This window comes from Ambystoma mexicanum, chromosome 1q (assembly GCF_040938575.1).
Source record: "Ambystoma mexicanum isolate Mex_15411 chromosome 1q, UKY_AmexF1_1, whole genome shotgun sequence".
NCBI classification, from domain to species: domain Eukaryota; kingdom Metazoa; phylum Chordata; class Amphibia; order Caudata; family Ambystomatidae; genus Ambystoma; species Ambystoma mexicanum.
In genome coordinates this window covers 1199741794-1199762517 of record NC_090922.1, presented here as the reverse complement: position 1 = coordinate 1199762517, position 20724 = coordinate 1199741794, and the positions used below count along the sequence as shown (strand labels likewise).

Genomic DNA, 20724 nt, shown 5'->3' with positions numbered 1-20724 from the left:
CACAGTGGTGGGTTTTTGTAGTGTATTTTATTTGGTGATTTTTGCTATTGGGCATTTCATTAATATATGTATGTCAGTAAAATAAAACTTGGTTAAGGTGATCAGATTTATCGCAACAAACCCCCAGAAATTCAGCCATCGCATTTTGAGCAAGTCCACCTTAGCCAAGTGCCCCCTGTTGTGCAGCGTAGGACCACAATGATTACACAAACACTACCAAGCCCATTTTTCACCCCCCACCCGACGTCGGGGTATGTGTGAAAATGTTTGAGCCTCGTGTTGCAAACTTGGTCCCTAACCCCCCCTCAAACTGCCACATTTCATTTAGTGTCCTCTTGCCCCCCCCCCAACCGCTAGCCTGATAGCATTTGCCTATTATTTTTACCTGCAAATGACTTTCTGCAATTTAATTTGCTACCCTGGGGTATAACCGCAAGTATCTCTAGCATCAAGAAAAGAAAGAAAAAAAGACGGCAGCTGTTTAATTTATAAACACCTGGATTGTCAATGTATCCTGGAAGATATAGCTATTTATTTTGGAGAAGAGGGCAAAATGTCTTGGGTTCAGTAAGCTATGTATAAAGTAGCAATCAATGCCTTCTAAGACAAGGACAATTTCCTGGACAAAAGATTTGCATAGCCCAATGCCATTCTCGTGGCTCATCCCTGGAGGTGAACTTCCACCGATCGCTAATAGGTGGCATTGGGGAATGCAAAAAACCTTAGTTAGGGTGCAGTTACGTTGTGACGGTTTAGCCCGACAAAACCCTTGGAATTTGATGGATGTGGGAAGTTATGACCAGCTTAACTTGGTCTCCGACTCCTGTTGATGTCCTCCACAATGACATTTTGTATGTCATTGTGAAATCCTTCTCTTGAAACGGGAACGCACCGATTTAAGCTGGTCATGACTTCCTACATCCGCTGAATTTCAAGGTTTTTGTTGAATTAAATCTTCACAACTAAACTGCACCTTAACGGAGGTTCAGTTATACCATATGTTTTTTACTGGCCACTACCCGTGGCTTTTGACCATATCCACTGTACATGTTCTTCCACCAATATGTTTCTTTTTCGGCCCTCTAGGTGACCATGGCCTTCATAGATGTCTTTCATCCCCACTAGGCAGGGCATTCGGCCCTGCCTGCTATCTTTTACAGCAGTACCGGGCCACTAGCCATAGCCTTTGGCCATGGCCGATGGCTCTGTCCACGTTCCCCCCATATGTTTCCTTTGAACCCACTGTAGATTTCAAAACTACCTTGCTTTCTTACTAACCAGCCATTGGCCCCAACCTTCGGTCGTGGCCCCTTTACATGTAACCCCAATAGCTTTCCGGTCCCACTACAGCCTTCAGCCCTGCCCACTCTACATATTGCTCCAGTAGGTTTCCTAAACTGGCCCACTAGCCATGGCCGCCTCCACTTTCCATGTGGCACCCCTTGACATGTTGCCCTAATAGTTTTCATTGGGGCCCACTAGCCATGGCCTTGTCCACTTTCCATATATCACCATTCGGTAACTGGTTATTTTTTTCATGCAACACACTTTCATTCCCTAGCACATTTGAGTTCTAAACTTGGTCCACAAGATCCCCACCTAACACCCACCCCTAAATACCTTAATTTCTCTTAGTGTCCTCTTCCCCCCCTCCCCAGCTCTATCCTGGTGCCATTTCATCCTTTTTCCTCCTCCAAATGGCATTTCTCCCACTTTTCTTTTTTGGCTAACTCGCAGCAAACAAATAAATTGCTGCTTTTTCATTTCTGCAAAGCCTTCCTGTTGCAAAGTACCATGGGTGACATAGCTATAAATTTGGGAGAAGGGCCCCCCCCCTTCTCTGTCAAATACTACTGTACCTACTAACCCCAGAGCGCTCCAGGAAATCAAGTCAAGACTTGGTGCCCAAGTTTGTTTGTGGCCGGTCCAATTTCATCTAGCGATTTCTGCTGTGCACTGTGCAGAAATTAGGACTTTCTCTCAGTGCAGATTGAATGGGAGAAGGCCAAAAACAGAGTTTATTTGCTTTCTTATTAACTTCCAACGAGTCTTTCCCATAATGTCCAGTCTGGGGGACCTATGAATTTGGTTGCAAAACCGCAGCCAAAGCCCTCATGCAAGTCAAATGTTATTAGCAATTCAATTTTCGGGCTTCCTATGACACTTCATACTCTATATATTTTTTTTCCATTAGAACCTCGATGGACATTCCTTTACTTTGGAGTGTTGTGTTTTGCTGTTTAGGTTGCAACTATTTCACATTCACACCCCTCTTCAGAATATAGCTCTTCTTCGGCCCACGTAGCCGCAAAAGGCAAAAGAGGTGTATCTCTTAACTCTGCCTATTTCACCTTTGTGATTGGGAACACTCTCGTCCGAGGGCTGAGCAGGCGGTTTAGACACTACTCACCCTTGTACTTATGTTGGGGTAGAAATCATTTTGTCTCAGAAGGGCATATGGATTTGCCTGTCTTCTTTCCCACTGCTTCCAGTACCTAGTCTTTACTCAAAATAGCAGTTATGGAAGCGTATGAAATATTGAGTAGCTGCAGTCACTATGGAGGAGGGGCGTCAGTGTTTCAGGTCACTTTTTGTAGAGGACATTTCTTGCAGGGAGATTGCTGTCCTCTCCAGGTGCTTCTGCCTCTGCCAGAACTCCTGGCCTTATTTTGGCATTGCTAGCAGAGTAATGTAGTGCTAAGGACGAGTATGCACGTACCTTTTGCATAGACGTGATTAAAGCTCATCAGTTAATTAAAGGAGGGGTGCACTCAAAATGTATAGGTGTAAACTGTGCCTCATCTAGAAAAATAACCATGTTACACGTAATTTTCTATTGTAGAACTTAATGTGCTCCAATGCCCTATTTTTTTAAATTTTGCAGGCAGCCACTTTGTAATATATTTCTATTGTTTGTATGATTCAATGCCCTTATGGCAATGATCAAAAAGCAACCCTCCCAAGCACTCTATGGATAGCGGGGGCTTGTGTGTGGTTCCTGCTGTCAGCACAGTGAATTCTGAACACAAGAAACAACGTTGTGTTATAACTTAATAAGACTGTTGTGTCTTCGAAAATTAATTCTAGTCTTATGAAAGTACAACTCTGGCATGGCAGTCTTATGAAAGTTATATCACCTCCATGAAGCATGTCCTACTGCGAGTAGAAATTCAGCTACACAGGACATGTTTGTTGTGTCGTCACACTTGAATTAGAAAGAAATGTTCAACTGTAAAGCCACAGCAAAAAAATTAAGAAAAAAAACGTCTCTCCTAATGTCAGTCAAGTAAAATAAGGAAAAAAAATGCACGTTCATCATGTCTTTTTGGCACGTTGAGGCGAAACAAAAAAGCATCACAGGCGCCTTATCGAACATTTTAATTTGCAAAGAACCAGCAAGTTCTACTACAAATACAATTTGGACAAGAAAGTGGCAGTGAGCAGCATGCAACTACAACAATATTTTTGACCCCCGTCTTGGAAAGAGGAAAAAACAAAACTGTGTGTACAGTTAAAGTCGATCATAAGATGGTGAGATGCCCTGCTGCTTACTAGGTACTCACACCCACTCCCTCCTCTAATTAGGTACTTAGCCTTCTTTTATAGCCTTTTCCCATAAGCACATTAAGGTCATACCCTTCTTCCCCATTACTGATACCAAATAATGTGTGTGGTCAAGTTTGGCCCAATTTTGAGATCAAATTGTGACAAAAATGGCAGCATAATGTACTTTTCCAGAAAAGTGCAACAGTGCAGTATCTTCTATAAACGCTATCCTATTAAAATTTTACTTTGCAAGGAGACCAGTATACCAGCAATTAGTTGGCTAAAAAATGAAGGAGACCACATAAACCAAAAATGTCTACAATAGTGTCATACGAAACAGAAAATAAAACACACAACACAGAATGAGTTGACTCCCAAAACGCCATTACCGATTTATTTTACATTAACTAAAAATATGACCTTATAAACATTAAACAAAACGCAGGGAACCTCCTTCTACGAAACCCCTATATACTGAAGGTATTCATTCTCCCGAACTAAGCACTCACACGCATTTACCTAATGTGTCTAGCACATGTGCTCTAAAACAGTGTAAAACAGAACCTTGCTTTGCATTCTGTTCACATGGTCTCATTGTGCAAGGGATGGGTGGGGGGGGGTGCAGTACGAGTACGAAAATATTGTAATGCCAGGCAAATCATTACACCCATAAAAAGAACAAATGATAGCGGGTCCAGGTGCACATTACCTGCCTACATCTATTAGTACCGTGCGATTGAAGATTATTTGGGGGAAACTAGGTTTTTTCCAATCAAGTCTTAATAAGGGCATTGCAACATTCAATTCATGTCAGACAGTGCAGAGGACATCTGTTTGTAAATGTGCTTAGAGTGCACTATTAGCAAACGACTACAGGCTGAACTTTGGAGTGCTTCAACAATTCACAGCGTTCGGTGTGTTGTTGAGCCAGACATTTGGAATCAGATGACCGGACACCCTACATTTCAATCGAAGACCTATTGCGGCTAACATGACCCGTTACTTTATAAGTGGTTTTGCCATTCTGGCTAGTGTGTACACTCCTCGGTATAGTTCATTTATCCTGGAAATCCATCAATATAGAATGAAGAGAAACAGGAGGCTGGTACAGCACTTTACTTGCGAGTCAAAGAGAGCTGTGCAATCAGTTAGGAGATTAGGGTATGACAAACCTGTCCTGTCAATCACTGGGGCGAACGCAGGGAAAAACGAATCCCGACAGAGTGGGAGATTGAAAAGCATTAAAAAAAAAACTTCAATAGAACCAGATGATCTAAACTGTTAATAATATCATGCACGTGAGATTCAATTCTAAACAGCTTCGGTGGTATGAGGTTATACGAGTGCAGGGGTGGACATCAAGATCAGATAAGCAGACGCTAACAAGCAGCTCCTGGGTCTCCAGCATTAACCAAGCAATGAGCAGGTACATAGCATTCCGCAATTCCAACATAAGAGGCGAACTAAACATTCTGCTTGTAGGTGTGTTTGTTTGGCATCAGTCGGCGTGCGGAGCAAAAAGTATCTGTTCGTGCCTATCTAACCAGGCTCTCCTGGGCTCCAAGTAGGAGTTAAATCGCTCCGACCTGCCCTCAATTTCGAATCCTGAAACTGCGTTTAGTGCCATTTATTGTTCTCTTTGAAAAAGGATGGGGTGGGGGTACATTATGCTGGTTTTATGGAGCTTACATTCCATATAAGTGGCCTCAGGCTAAAGCGGCGACCATGGATTCGCCTAGCAAAGGGAGGCCTCTAAAAAGCAAGAATTGCTGGTATCTGAAAAGTAGAGAAACAGAAGAAAGTTCATTTTAAGCCACAGTTGTATAGTGTAAAGAGGGCTAAAAGGTGTTCAACCCGTTTTAATCAAGTTACATAATATTCATTGTACAGAGAAACGAGTTGGAGGACTAAAGCAATCTAGATTGTTAGTAAATTGTGAATCCCTGTTGCAGAAGGTTCAATGCACTATGAGGCAAAGCGGTGGAAAGTCATTCCTACATTATACGGGTAGAGGGTGAAGGGGGCGAAGTGCCATCGTAATAGGGTTGCAGTACCTCAGCTCGAGAGCGAGTTTTATCCTGGTTAGGAAGTAAATCAAGATGTAAACCGGTTGCACGGTCTGGGCAAGTTAGAAATAGCGCGCCGTTATCTTATGCTGCGTTTCCAAGGTGAAGTAGGTAAAGTTATACAAGCTTCAAGGCATCAGATTTTTTGGCATGACGTCACACACTGCGTTTTTGATCGAAGGTCTCCCCAAATTATTGGTTTGGATTGTGCCAAACCTATCATTGCAGCCTACCGAGCACCGTCGAGTGTGAAAAACTCATTTTTTGGCGTCAGCGTAGGTGATGTCACCACATATGCAAATTAGGGGACCAGAAACATTTTGCCATCCAGGGCCGCGCAAATCCCAGGGTCAGGCCTGCAGCCTCTGACTGTGTTCCAAGGGGGAAGGAGGGGCGTCGGAGAGGGATAGTGTCCGTGGCAGCACAGCCCTTTGGGAATGGATGGGAAGAAAACGCAGGGTGGGGGGGATGGAGTGAAGGTGGGGTGGAAGGACCTTAAGAGGGGGCGGTGCAGAAGGGGGTGGGCTGAAGGGCACCGGGGAAAATAGATTACTCACCGACCCGTGGGGAGGGCGTCGTGCCTGGCCCCGTGACCACCTGCAGGCTGCAGCCGCCTCCCTCTGCCCGTGTCTTCTCTCCGGATGGACTTCGAGCTGAGGCAGGCTGCCTGTCTCCGGAGGTACGCCGTTACCGAGGCGTCTGGAGGGAGGCCTGCAGCTGCTGGATCCGCTACCTCTTAGCCCTTCCCCCTAAGCCCTTCCCTCTAGGCCTCTGTGACCAACAGGAGGCCTGGGAGGAGGGCTTATTCCTTCCTCACGAAGACACGGCGCTGGGCTGGGCGAGGCAAGGCCTCCCAGACAACCAGGCACCACCCCCTCTCCCGTGTGGGAGAGAAGTGTTACATGCGCACCTGCTTAGTTTGTAGAAGGAAGAATCTTGTCTGAACCACGAAAAAAATCTTAATGGACAAAAGCTCAAAAATCCCGCTGTTAATTCGCTGAATTTGGACAGTCGCACGGACCACGAACCCGCTTGGGTTCTGTGGTGACTGAGTTATCAGCATCCATCCACTTTTATGCATACCAAGTAGCCATTCTTGTAACTTTTTATAATCATTGACCGAGCCATAGACGTTCCATCCGAAACTTTAAAAGAAAGAATTTCAGCAGAACATAATGAAAACGTAAATCCCGGGACCCTGCATGTTTGCACAACAATGTTTGCACAACAAACGATAAGCAAAAAGGAGTGAACGATTGTGGAACTTCGGTCTTTGCAATACAACCCTCTCTCACTTATACTCACCCTCAACTTCCAAGCCTGTGATGCTACGCTGGAGGTTGGTGTTTCGGGGTAAGGGCCAAAGCATCACGGATGCAGAAGGGATCCAGAACAACCACTGCTGCCCGGTACTACTGCTGCAACATCAGATGCCCACCAGGCCATCACTGCAAAGACACAGATGTTGGAAAGGGAGGAAAAGCTTGATTGCAATTTTAAATCCCATTAAACTGACACCTAAAATACAACATAAGGTATATGTGACGCTTTTGGTATTTATTGGTCATTTATATAGCACCTATGCACTTAAACAAGCGATACAAAGCGCTCCAACGCAGGGAGGGTGAATAGCTAAACAAAAGAAGACCAAATTCATAATAGGCTTTGGAGCATTCCGAATGGGCAAGTGATGTGCGTTTAGTGGTACAACACAGGCAATAGAGGAATACAAATTGTTACATCATATGACATAATTGTTGCACGTGCCTGACCGTCGTTACAGTAATGCAAGAGCTAAACATGAATAGGGGTGGTGTGGGGTCGGGGGCGGGGTAAGACGAACAGATCAAGATAAGTGAAAGGGACACAGTGTAGGAGGGGGTGAGAGGGGTGGCAGGGAGAGGCACATCAAAAACGAGGTGGCTGCAGATGTAACATCAAGGGTAATCCTAATTAGGTGAGCTGCCGACTCACAAGTCAATCTGCATGGGTTCCTGAAGTTCTGTGGGCCTGCGCAAGGGGTCACCCCCAAGTTCAGGAGTCTTCATCAGGAAGTGCTGGGGTGGTGGAGGACAAAGAGGGGGGCCATCCGGTCCAGTCAGGCCCGGACAGGGGACTTCGTGTGGGTCTTCGGGGGTGGGCTGGCTAACGCCTGCCGCTTCCCCCATTGGCCCTTTGATGGGAAAAATGGGCCAATCCCGGCAGCTGCAGCATTCGACGATACCTTCTTCCAGTACCTAGTGGGGACCTTTTTAGGAAAGCCTAAAGCAAAAACCTGCATTGTCCCAACATGTGCCTACAAAGGCTTGGTTAAGATGTGAAGTAAATAATTAGATTTTTCTTTTCAGTGGTTGTGTTGGAAAAGAGGGACAAAGCTATACAAATCTCGGTTTTCTCCTGAAGTACTTCTAAGAATTCACATATTTACGTAATTTGTCTAGCACATAGTTATACCTGAATTCCCAAAATAAGCAGAATAGCTACATGAATAGTTTAGGAGGCCAATATAAGAGTACTTTAAGGTCTGCTTTCAGGTTATGCAGACACTAGCTGGATTATCCTAAAAATCAGAAGGCATTCTATTAAGAATATTCCTTTTTAATGCACCAGATACCATTGAAACTTAATGAATAATTCCTCTGCTTTTGTAGATGGAGTTTTTATGTTCTTATATTGTAATTTAGATACGTTTTCACTAGTTATTGGTTATTCTTTGTAAATAGTTTTGATCTGTATGTATGTTTATTGATTCATTCTGAATAAATAAATAATTAAAAAAAGAATTCCGACGCATGCTCAATTTGATGAGCATCGATTACCTATTCCTTACATCTGGAGCCTTGTTTCTGCATTAAACAAAGTGCCGTAGCTAGAAAAGCGTGTTTATAGTCAAGGACACACTGACACTTGCTTAGGCCCAACCCAGACATTCCTCAACAAGAGGTTCCTATTTTTAAATTTGGTTAGGTGCGCCACCAATAAGCTGAAACTATTGCATTGGAGTGGCCAGAGCTGCGGGTCTGAGGCTCTGTGGGGAGGAAATAGAGTCACTGAAAACTCTAGTTATGTATTGTCAGAGTGCTGGACAGGAGCATTTTCTTACTCTGACCCTTTGTCAATTCCCCACAGGCATTATAACTGTAGATTTATGGCACAGGTTCATGACAACGTCCCATCTCTCTCTCAAATTTGCATTTGTGAAATTCCTGATTCTAATTGTTGAAAGATTGGAGGATGCGATGAAGGCAGCACATGCTGAGGTTGAGAAATTTGGGACAACTTAGTTCAAGGGGTGCTGGTGATAATTTCTATTAAAAAAATGTATTAGTTATAGTACTAAGGGCATAGGAGAAGGCTCATTTTAACCATGATAATACTTGAATGCTGTGCTGGACTGACAATACGTCTCATTACGACCCTGGCGGTGGCCGTGCAGGTAAAAACGGCACGGCTGCCTCCAGGGTTGTTTTTTTCTGGCGCCTGGCAATGGGGAATTACCGGGGCATTACAGCCCCGACAGTCCCAGTAATTCCCCATAGCCAGGCACCCATAGGACTCGATGGGAATGGGGAGCAACAGTGCCGGTGCATCCGTTAAGGTCTGCGAGCAGGTGCCGTTCCACCCGCCAAGTCAGACCTGGCGGGCGGAAAGGCACCCGCATGCAGAACTTGGAGTATGCCGGTCCAGTAACAACGGTGCCGGTAGTTTACCAGCACCTTTGTTGGCAGACCGGCATACTCATAATGAGGCCCAATGTGTCACCGATTAATTGGTACTAATAAGTGCTTTAATCATTTTAGATGATTTAATTGCCTAGTTCCTAAATTGTGTTTTGTGTATGGCACTCCATGGAATGGGGAATTCCCACTGCTGCGTGCACTTGGAATATGCTTGTAATTCGGGCATTCCAAGTACTGGTAATGGTATCACCGTTTGCCGGTATGATGCCAAATTTACCAGCGGGATACCGGCAAACCCATAATGAGGCCGAATGACTTAATTGTTTTTTACATTTAATGTATTTAATTATATACAGGTGGAATAGTGCTCTTTTGATCACAAAAGAAGGTACATTAGATAAGAAATGCAGACTTGATAGGAAGCAGTGAGCTTCTTACAATGAGGTGAGTTTGAGGGACATTCTGACCAGATTGTGCCAGGGGAGTAAATGGAACCGTCACCGGGGACAATACATAAGTGGACATACAGAGAGTAAGGACAAACAACATTAGACATTTTTAAATGCAGATAGGTGGTTCGGCCGGCTGTGCTCAGGACGTGACCATGATGGGTGAAGTGCTGAAATTGTAGCAGTAAATGCGTTAATAGTGTAAGACAAATATCTTAACCAGGTCTGCCTTCAGCCACTTGGTTTATAGGCACTATGCATGTCCTGCACTGAAGTCCTGTAAAAAGCAAGCATTGGCAAAGCCAACAGTTCCGGCTTGCGCATACGTATTAGGCAATGGGTTGCGTGAAGTGTTTCTATGTGTTTGGACACCCAACGCTGCTGGTCGCTTTGCCTTGCTGCTCCTCTGACTCTGAAGCAAGCCTGTGCCTTTAAGAAATTGGCTGTTTAAATTGCCTGCCTCCACGCAAAGCATTCCCGAAGTGTTGTGGGAAGTGTTGTGGGAAGTGTTTCTGTGTGTTCCGGTGTGTCTTGGTGGTCGTGGCTGCAACCTGTCTATGTCGGGACCCTGAAACTACATTTCATTACCCTGCTACAGAACCTTATCAACGAACAATGAGGTGTTTGGTGACTTTGAAGCGGAGTCTCTTCAGCCTGGCTGTCCTGTCCTGCTGAGGTGTGTAGGACGACACCTTGTGGGAGGCCCGGTGAGCTCTCCACATTTACGCTATTTCTGTCAGTATTGAAATTCTACCAATTGAAACTGTTAAAATTCATGAGTGTGGTTTGCGCAAAAATACAGCGAGTGCTGGTAAGTGAATGCACAGCCCCCCATCAGCACGGGGGCATGTAAATGACACCTCTCGGCCAAAAAAGGACAAAATGGACAAGGCCCCTGAAGTGTAAGCAAAAAAACAGGCTTCTTTGGAGCTGCCACTACCATAAAGGAAGGAGGAGCTACGTCTGGACCCACTCTTCAGACTATGATTAGTAATGATTTGGCAACAGCCCCCAACATTAATGTTTCACCTATAATAATTCTCTACTTAATCTTTGCCTAAGCTTACAATTAGATATGATTAATATGTCGGAAATTAGATGATATGATGTGGCATTGATAACACACCTGTACATAAGTGTTTCTAGGTGCGACAAGACGAGGAGAGGGCAACAATGGGGGTACAAAATAAGGATCTTGCTAGGCTTTGTTTCCTGTAGATTGCGCAAGTGCGGGGAAGAGGGAAAGGGAGAAACGCCAGGCGGTAGGGGAAGAGGGAAGTGCAGTTAACTCACAAGTGCAGCCAGCAGGTGGCTCATAAGTGCAGAAAGAAGAGACCCTAGGGTTGTAGATACAGACCCTTAAGTGCTGGGGAGCCCGGTGGAAGTTGCAACTGGACATGCAGGCCCCTGGGCCTGAGCTCAGACCAGGGTGGCCGGTGACCAGTGCGCAGAGCAGTCAGGTGCATCAGCAGGGGAGAGGAAGAGAGAAAGCGGAAGCGAAACGGAAGGTCTTGCCAGCACATAAGCATGTTAGAACTGGTGCTTCGGCCTGTGTTGCCCTGCATCCCTGATGCACATCAGGATCCTTCGACAGCTCCCAGTCACAATAACAGTACTACTCCTCATTTCTTCTTGCCATCCTCATTAGTACTGACTCAGGAGCCACAAACACCCACACCGGGGGAGGATTCTTTGACTCAGAAATCCTCTCCACCTTTGGGAGATGGAAACTTCATCACTCTTGACACCTCATCACCACTTCTTCACCTATGGAAAAGAAGACGCTGTCAGCCTATTCTTAAAAAAACCTGTAATAATCAAACCAAGCGCAAAGAAATTACCTTCACACTGAACACTAAGCGGGGTGGGGCCCGTAAATGCTCCTCTAAAAACAAGACATTACCGAGTAAAACCGTTATCACTAGAGTATTACAAAATGGTTCTGTTCGCCAGGTGCAATTACAAGGCCACATAGACAAATGGCTGCAGTCAGGGGTTGGATGTCGGGGCCATGGCAAATCCGCAGATGGCTCCAGCGTATGATTTAAGTAGGATGCCTTTTTTATCTCAAGAAGCCCATATTGACTTGGTATTAGGGCAATATATGGAACCTTTGAATTTGTGGCTGCATATTTCCAATGTATGGGCTATTCCTGCCACTCTCCAAACTAAGGATGCTTCTGTGCCACTGTCACGATCCATGCCCCTGACCCCCTCAGATATAACAGCCCCCTGGCAGCAGTGGGGCTAAATCCCTTCACACTGGCCCAAAGGGCCTTAAAACTCCATCAGAAACATACATGGTGTCAGGCGCCAGTCTCATTATCAAGAATAAAGCAATACCAGTTTTGGACCTTAATCCAACATGGAGGTCTATTACACAGCTCAGTTCTTTAGAACCAAGCCATGCAGTTTAGTGTTTTGGGTGTGGCTGGGCCTGGAACTACTTGGCCTGGAACTAATTTACCTGGGCTACTTAAACCACACCCAAACAGCAGAACACACTTCGCATTATTCTGCACTCCTGCAGCGTAACGCTCACTGTGTCCAGCTCCTGCTCATATGCTTCTCCGGCAGCCAGAATCTGAAGCCCTAGATCCGGATTCCATTAATAATCTGGAAGTACAGCATTAGCGAGCAAGTACACTTACCTGTGAAGTAACCGGTCTTGAATCCATCCTGCGCTTTGCTTACCTCGCCCATCTCCGGAGTTCGCCGCAACCTGCAAAGGTAAAGAAACAAAGACAGCATTAATAACAATTCTTTCCTGGGAAAGCAGCGAGTCCTGGCAGCAACGTGCACTTCTCTTACCTCGCCCATCTCCGGGTTTCACCGTAACCTGCAAGGGAGAAGGAACAGGGTCAGCATTAACAAAGCGCTTACTTGGACAAGCAGCGCTTCGATGGCTCATCACACCTGGAACATCACTGCAACCTGTACAAAGAGAAGAGAACAAAGGTTAGCAATTAACACCAATAAACAGTGCAGCACTCCGGGCATCAATAACTCACCGTGATCTTTGCCATCGGCGCGGCATCTCCGAGGTTGCAACCATCCCAGTGAAAACAAAAAGAGACATTGTTAGGGAGCGCAAGACGCAGAGAAGACAGAGAAAACGTGGGAAAGAAAGAGACAGAATAAAGACAGAAAAGACATTATAACTCACCTAGAAGACAGCAAGCAGATTCGGAGTCACAGCCGGTCTGGACCCGACATAAGCGCACATGAACCGGTGAAGCAACTAGGTCCACAGAACTCCCGCGCCAACCATGCACCCCTGCAAAGAGACGCAGGGCGGAGAGTTCAACGCACAAAAACCTAAGGTGAGAAATAACCCCAAGGGAGGGGATTTGGACCAGAGGGAGGTGGGAGTCCACCCATCACAGAACCAGTATCTTAACCCTCCATTCTCTTGTTACTCGTTCCAGTACTTCATGAACGATGTACTACGGGAATTGATCGACGTATGTGCCCTAGTTTACATCGACGACATCTTGGTGTACTCCTCTTCTAAACAGGACCATGTCAGGCACGTTCGCTCCATCCTTGCAAAACTCCGACAGCACCAGCTATACGCCAAACTTGAAAAATGCACCTTCCATGTCACCAAAGTCGAGTTCCTTGGTTTTGTCCTCACTCCCAGAGGCGTCCAGATGGATATGCACAAAGTAGATGCCATCCTTAGCTGGCCATCACCGTCTTCAGTCAAAGGTGCACAAAGTAGATGCCATCCTTAGCTGGCCATCACCGTCTTCAGTCAAAGGTGTCTAAAGTATGCTCGGCTTTGCAAACGTTTATAGTCGATTCATCCCGGGTTTCTCCCAGATTGTGCACCCGATCACTTCTTTATTACGAAAAAACCACAAACTGTTCCAATGAACAGAAGAGGCAGAGAAGGCCTTCCAGGAACTCAAGAAAAGAATTACCTCACCCCCGCTCAGATCTCCCATATGTAGTGGAAACATATGCCTCCAGCATGGCAATTGGGGCCGTTCTTTCCCAAAGGGATCCCGAAACAGGCCAGTTACATCCCGTGGCCTTTTGGTCGCGAAAATCTACTACACCTGGACTTAACTATGCAATAACAGACAAGGAACTCCTAGTGATCAAGGCAGCCTTTAAGGCTTGGCGGTATTACCTCCTAGGCGCCAGACATACCATCACAGTAATCACTGACCATTGCAAACCTTTAAGTGATTTCAACTTAGCACTCCACCTAAGTCAATGCCTAGCGTGGGATGCCCAGCTGGAACCCTTAATTATATCTTTTTATGTCTAAAGTTCTTTTATTTCTGAATGAAGTACCCTTATATCACGCCCCTCTCTTTGAATCCCCCCGGTCTCACTGAACCAAGAAGAAGGTTGTTCTGCAAAGTTACAAGATTTATTTTATGAATTGAACAAGATATATATCACACGTTTATGAATTTGAACAATATCTAGATATCACAGTTATTAATATTTATACAATGATCACTACTGGGTGATATTACATTCAACAATCTCTTTAATCAGTAGGAGTATGGATGAGAAGAATAATGTAGCATAGAATAAACTTTGTGTGGGTTCAGTCAAATGCAATGATAGGAAATTAATGCAGCACAGAAATAATACTTTTGTGTGTTCAATCAAGTGCAATGTAATCACTCTTTCCCCCTGATACTACTCAATCCCCCCCAATATGCAATATAGAGATGGAAGGAGAGAAAACAGGTTTCCGGAATAAACACTCTACAAATGCAGTTTCAATCCAATTCCCGCCAGCAAGCTTAGAGAGAAACAGGAATGATTTCAAAACAGGTCAAATGCTTTTGAATGTGATTTGGAATGAATGGGAAAAATGCTAAAAATGGATTTGATTCTCTAAAATGGATTCAAAACTATTGGGAGCCTCTTTGGATAGTTCCAGGTAGACACTAGCAATGATGGCTGGACATCTAGCAGATTGGAAACTGAATTCTGAGGTCGGATGCAAGAAATAGCTATTTTACATGTGATGAAATTGAGCCAAATGCAGATCTGCGGCAAACTTTTCAGCGCGCGAGAAACGCGATTAAAGAATAACTATGAGGAGTTTTAGGTCTGTTTGAAAGCTGAGGAGGTTAGCTTCAACATGACACTTAAATTACGTTTCTAGCATGTACGGTTCAAAAGTTACAGAGGTTTTAGTAGAGGTCGATTTTTCTGAAAAAGAGTCAAGATTTTCAAATGAAAGATGCGCTTTTGAATATTACAGACAACGATTTTTTTTACACTAGAGAGTCTATGAAGCCACAAGCTACACGACAGCACAGCCACCGATCCAGTGACGCCCCCGGATGGTTTCTATTTGCCGAGACGCTTGCCTTTCTTCAGTAAATATATTAGCGCAAAGATGATATTATCACTACAATTATCAAAGGACTATATGGGTGAGGGAAAGATTCAATAAAAGACAAAAGAGATTCTATAATGCAGTTATGGAGATGCTAGAATGGTTTTGGATTGGATTACTTAAAGCTAAGAGATTGGCTATGGACAATTCTATGCTATATATTCTCACAACTCTGGTTTTGAAATAGGCCCGTCAGGATCTGGTCAAAGGGTTCTGGACTGGAATTCTGCTAGCCCACCGGACAGGATTCAGGCACCCGGTTTCCTCAATCAGCACGGCACTCTGGTCACTGCACGGCACTCTGGTTCTGGATCTGAGAGGTTGATTCTGGGTTACAGCTCTGCTCAACTGGTTTGGATCTCTGGGTTCTAGCAAGAGTTCTTGGCAAGAAAGCAGAAACAGCACGGCCAGCTGTTCTTTTTGTGGGGTTCCCCTTGGAAGTCTGGGGTTAAAATCAGGTTGCAAGATTTTAAAGGCCAAGCTGAGAAGGGTTCAGCTTTGGAATTGGGCCTTATGCTTTCAGAGTTCTGGAGTCTTGGATCTGGGTTCCCCTGCAGAGTGCTTCGACAGTAAATCAGTTGATGGGTGAATGTGTGTGTGTCTCTAGGTCCTAAACAGTCCCTATTTATGTATTTCCCAAAGGGGTGGGTAGTCTGATTATACTAAGCCCACCCTCTAGGAATCCGATTTGTCAGAGTATTTCCCCTCTCCTGATTTGAGAAGGAAATCTAGTGTCATAGTGATGCTGCAATTTACAATCCAGGGAAAAACATCCCCTTTGTTTCTATACAGAAAATCTCTTTTTTCATATAAAGCATATTTACAATATCACCAACTTGCTAATAATACATATTCACATCACAGATATAATAGAGCACGTATCCGTCCGAGTCCCATCTTCTTGAGAGTTTCGGTTCAAATTTGACAGTTTTTCACGCTTTGAGTTGGTTACCCATTGTCAGATCTGTACACATTTTTACACATACACGCGCATGACATCTGGGCATAATCCTGTACATTTTCATCTTCCTAGCATTATCACAATTGCTACAACATCAACATTTTAGTGGTCCGGTCCCTGAATATCGCACAGGGTTCAGAGTAATTTAAAACTGTGAGCAGCATTTTCATATTAACAACCTAAAAAATAAAGATTTTTCGAAGTTTTACACAATTATCTATGAGTCTTTTTTCAAATATATATTTCCTTGGAGATTAAGATACACATATTTGGTTAGTCCTGCCTCCACGTTGGGCTGGCCAGAACACTCCCAGGCTTTACTTCCTTTGGCAGTTGGTTTCTGTTGACACCTGAATTTGCATTTCCTTTCAGTCAAGGGAGTCTTTTGTCTCCACTCAGAGCAACAGGCCGAAATCTCCTCCCACCTCCATTAACAACTCAATGCCAGTTCCTGAGCAGAGAGCAGGGGGAAGATTCCTTTGTTTGGGAGCACCTATGGAATGTCTTTGAAGTCCAGTGTGGCTGACATTATTTCACTTTTAAAACACTGTTTAAAATGGTCTTTTCTAAAATACAATTTACATTTTCTACAAATATACACATAGATCTCTTCATTCCAGTCTTTTTAAAACATAGAAATTGAATTGTAGCAACCCATATTGCTTTTGATGGCAAGTCTCTTCTTTTCTACAATTTGATTTTAAGACACAAGTTTTAAACTGACAGTATAGGTAAATGACAGCTTGGATACAGGCGAGCGGCAGTACTGTGAGCATGTCTGACATATTTTTCCCAGGCAAGCACCTTTTGAATGTGGAATTTTTTTTAATGATGAAAGGTGCTTCTCCTGACATTGTGTGCTTATGGGGATTCCTTCAATAAGGTGATGGTGAACACGTCACAAGGATGTTGGATCTTCTCTGCTGTTTCGGAACCATGATTTTGCACTTTCAACAGCCAAGGAAAAACAGATTTTTAAAGCACTTTCTGGGTTTTCCTTTGGAATGTAGCACTGCCTTTTCAAGTAGTTTCATTTCACTCTGCGGGCAGCCCAATGATGGCAGTGTGGTCTCCTGTTTTATTACTGACATAGGCAAAAATAGATTTGGCAGCCTATTTTTCAGGTTTCCCTGCGCACTTCTCAGAGATTTTTAGTGCATAGCGCTTTTTGGTGGCCATTCTGTCATTTTTGATTAAAGCAGCACACAGTGATGTTGCAGGGCAGAGCCAGTGGGTCAGAACATCCCACAACCTACAATACCTCAAAACGGCAATGGCTCAATCATCCCGTCAACTCCGATGGGCTTTATTCTTTGCAGAATATGATTACATAATCACGTACCAACCTGGAGTCCAGAACAGAAAATCCGATGCCTTATCCCGCATGGGTATTGATGAGAAGGCATATTCAACCCCAGATCTGGTGGCCATTATTCCAGGTGACAAACTACTAGGACTTACAACAACGTTATCTCTGGACGAACTCCAAAAGGAAATTCGGCTCCTAATGAACACAGAGGTTCTACAAGACTCGACCACTCAAGGTGAACATTACACAACTAAGAACCAACCTCCGTATTTCAGAGGGCATTTATATCTACAGAATAAGGTACTACAAGAACAAGTCATTTCTGGTTATCATGACCCCCTGATAGAAGGACATCCAGGAATTGCCAAGACCCTAGCCAAGGTGAAAAGAAATTATTGGGGGCCGACCTGGCGAAAGGAAATTACTCAGTTTATTCTGTCATGTGGCATTTGTGCACAGAATAAATCCCAGAAACAAAGACCTGCGGCCCTTCTTCAACCCCTGGAAATTCCACCAGCACTATGGCACATGCCCTTCATCACAGATCTGCCTCCCTGTCAAGGGTTCAACAATATCCTAGTGGTTGTTGACCTATTCTCTATAATGGCCCATTTCTTTCCGCTTAAGGGTCTACCAAACGCATCCAGTCTGGCAAAGGTGTTTTTAGAGCAAATTGTGCGATTATATGGTTTCCCCTCTATCCTGATTTCTGACCGAGGGAGTCAGTTTGTGTCTAACTTCTGGAGGAAGAGTAGTGCATTTGCTCAAATCACTATTCGCCTGTCCACTAGTCACCATCCCCAAACTGATGGCCAAATGGAGCGGACAAATCAGACACTAGAGCAATACCTACTGTGCATGTTACATCAAGTGGAAGAAAGCTGGAATTATGCGCTGTGCATAGCCGAATATTCCTACAACAACTCGCTACACACCAGTATCAGGGAGAGTCCATTCTATACCATATATGCAAGGCACCCACGTATTTCCGAATTAGCTACCCCCATGGCCTTGGAAATGCCTGCGGTGAAGACTTTACATACAACCACCACTCAAGCCTTCAAAAAGGCAGCGGAACACTTGATCCAAGCCAAAGAAAGACAGAAAAGATTCTCTGATCAACACTGAAGAAAAGCCCCAGACTACCAAGTCAGAGATGAAGTCTGGTTGGCGTCTCGGCACGTGCCCATAAGAGGGTCTCGAATATTTTGTCCCAGATATCTAGGGCCCTATACCATCAAGGCTATTATAAATCCTGTGGCAGTAAAACTAGCTTTACCACCAAATATGCAGACCCATCCCATATGTCCCTCTCAAAACCTGTTCAGCCTGGAACTCGGGTCAAAACACCACCAAATCCAGTACTGGTTAACCGAAAACCCGAATTTGAAGTCAAGGACATCCTAGATTCTAAACTCACCAGGTCCAAGTTATATCATTTAGTGGACTGGAAGGGATACGGCCCTCAGGACAGGACATGGGAGCCTAATGAGCATGTATGCCGTATGGAGGAAATACCTTGAGAGGGGCCTTAGGGGAGAGTGCTGTCACGATCCATGCCCCTGACCCCCTCAGGTATAACAGCCCCCTGGCAGCATTGGGGCTAAAGCCCTTCACACTGGCCCCAAAGACCTTAAAACTCCATCAGAAACATATAAGGAGTCAGTCCTGGCACCTTTGGCACCAGGCTCATTATCAAGAATAAAGCAATACCAGTTTTGGACCTTAATCCAACATGGAGGCCTATTACACAGCTCAATTCTTTAGAACCAAGCCATGCGGTTTAGTGTTTTGGGTGTGGCTGGGCTTGGAACTACTTGGCCTGGAACTACTTTACCTGGGCTATTTAAACCACACCCAAACAGCAGAACACACTTTGCGTTATTCTGCACTCCTGCAGCGTAACGCTCAGTGTGTCCAACTCCTGCTCATCTGCTTCTCCGGTGGCCGAATCTGAAGCCCTAGATCCGGATTCCATTAATAACCTGGAAGAACAAGAACAGCATTAGCGAGCAAGAACACTTACCTGTGAAGTAACTGGTCTTGAATCCATCCTGTGCTTCGCTTACTTCACCCATCTCTGGAGTTCGCCGCAACCTGCAAAGGTAAAGAAACAAGAACAGCATTAATAACAATTCTTACCTGGGCATGCAGCGAGTCCTGGCAGCCCCTGCGCTTCTCTTACCTCGCCCATCTCCGGGTTTCACCGCAACCTGCAAGGGAGAAGGAACAAGTCAGCATTAACAAAGCACTTACCTGGGCAAGCAGCGCTTCTATCGCTCATCACTCCGGAACATCACTGCAACGTGTACAAAGAGAAGAGAACACAGGTTAGCAATTAGCAATTAACACCAATAAACAGCGTTGCGCTCCACACATCAATAACTCACTGTGGTCTTCGCCATCGGCGCGGCAACTCCGAAATCGCAACCATCCCTGTGAAAACAAAAGAGACATTGTTAGGGAACAGCATAGTGGAGCAAGACATTGAGAAGACAGAGAAAAACAGGAAAAGACATTATAACTCACCTGGAAAACAGCAAGCAGAGTCGGAGTCACAGCCGGTCTGGACCCGACATAAGGGCACATGGACCAGTGAAGCAACTAGGTCCACGGAACGCCTGCACTAACCATGCGCCCCTGCACAGAGACGCAGGACAGAGAGTTGAACGCACAAAAACCTAAGGTGAGCAATAACCCCAAGGGTTGAGATTTGGACCAGAGGGAGGTGGGAGTCCACCCATCACAGAACCAGTATCTTAACCCTCCATTCTCCTGTTATATGCGCTACCCAACATCTGGCACATAACCAAGCAGAGAGGGGTCCGGGATAGCGCTTAGACCTCCATCCAGTATCGTGTGGCGCCCCCGTGGATACCAGGTGAGCGTAACAGCCACTCTGAGCACCTCAAATATCAAATGCTCCTAACACCTCTGTCTCACAGGCCAATCAATCTGTGGAGGATGCTCTACCTCTGGGGAAATGAGTTAAACTGGAGGAGCTGAACCCCACGGCCGTGAGTCCATTTATGAATCATAGCTATGTACTGGACTTATTTTGCCACATACCACCCCTTAAAGCCATAAAGTTGGAGGACATCATTCACATCAAACTTCCTGAGATCGACAGTCCATCCAATTGGGTGTTGATTGAATGAATTTCTCTGATAGTGGTGGAATTGCTGAACTCTTGTCATGCAGAAATTACATTTTTGGGGTTCTAAATGACAGTGTGTCACCAACACACAGTCAGCATCCTAGCATCTAATACCACAAAGATCCCTTTGACTCAGATCAAGTGGCCTTTACCAGTCCACAATCACAATATGGAACGAGCCA

At 44.9% G+C, this 20724-nt stretch overlaps 1 protein-coding gene across 2 annotated transcripts in view; it reads right to left on the bottom strand.

Moving 5' to 3' along the window:
* Positions 1–6576, bottom strand: part of DIRAS3 (DIRAS family GTPase 3) — a 53413-nt gene extending 46837 nt beyond the window's left edge. The window contains exon 1 of one of the 2 annotated variants that reach the window (XM_069641934.1): positions 6170–6576. The gene's annotated coding sequence lies outside the window, so the exon portion shown is untranslated. The remainder of the gene's footprint in view (positions 1–6169) is intronic. The other variant, XM_069641935.1, reaches the window with a different exon arrangement.
* Positions 6577–20724: the final 14148 nt, after the last annotated feature.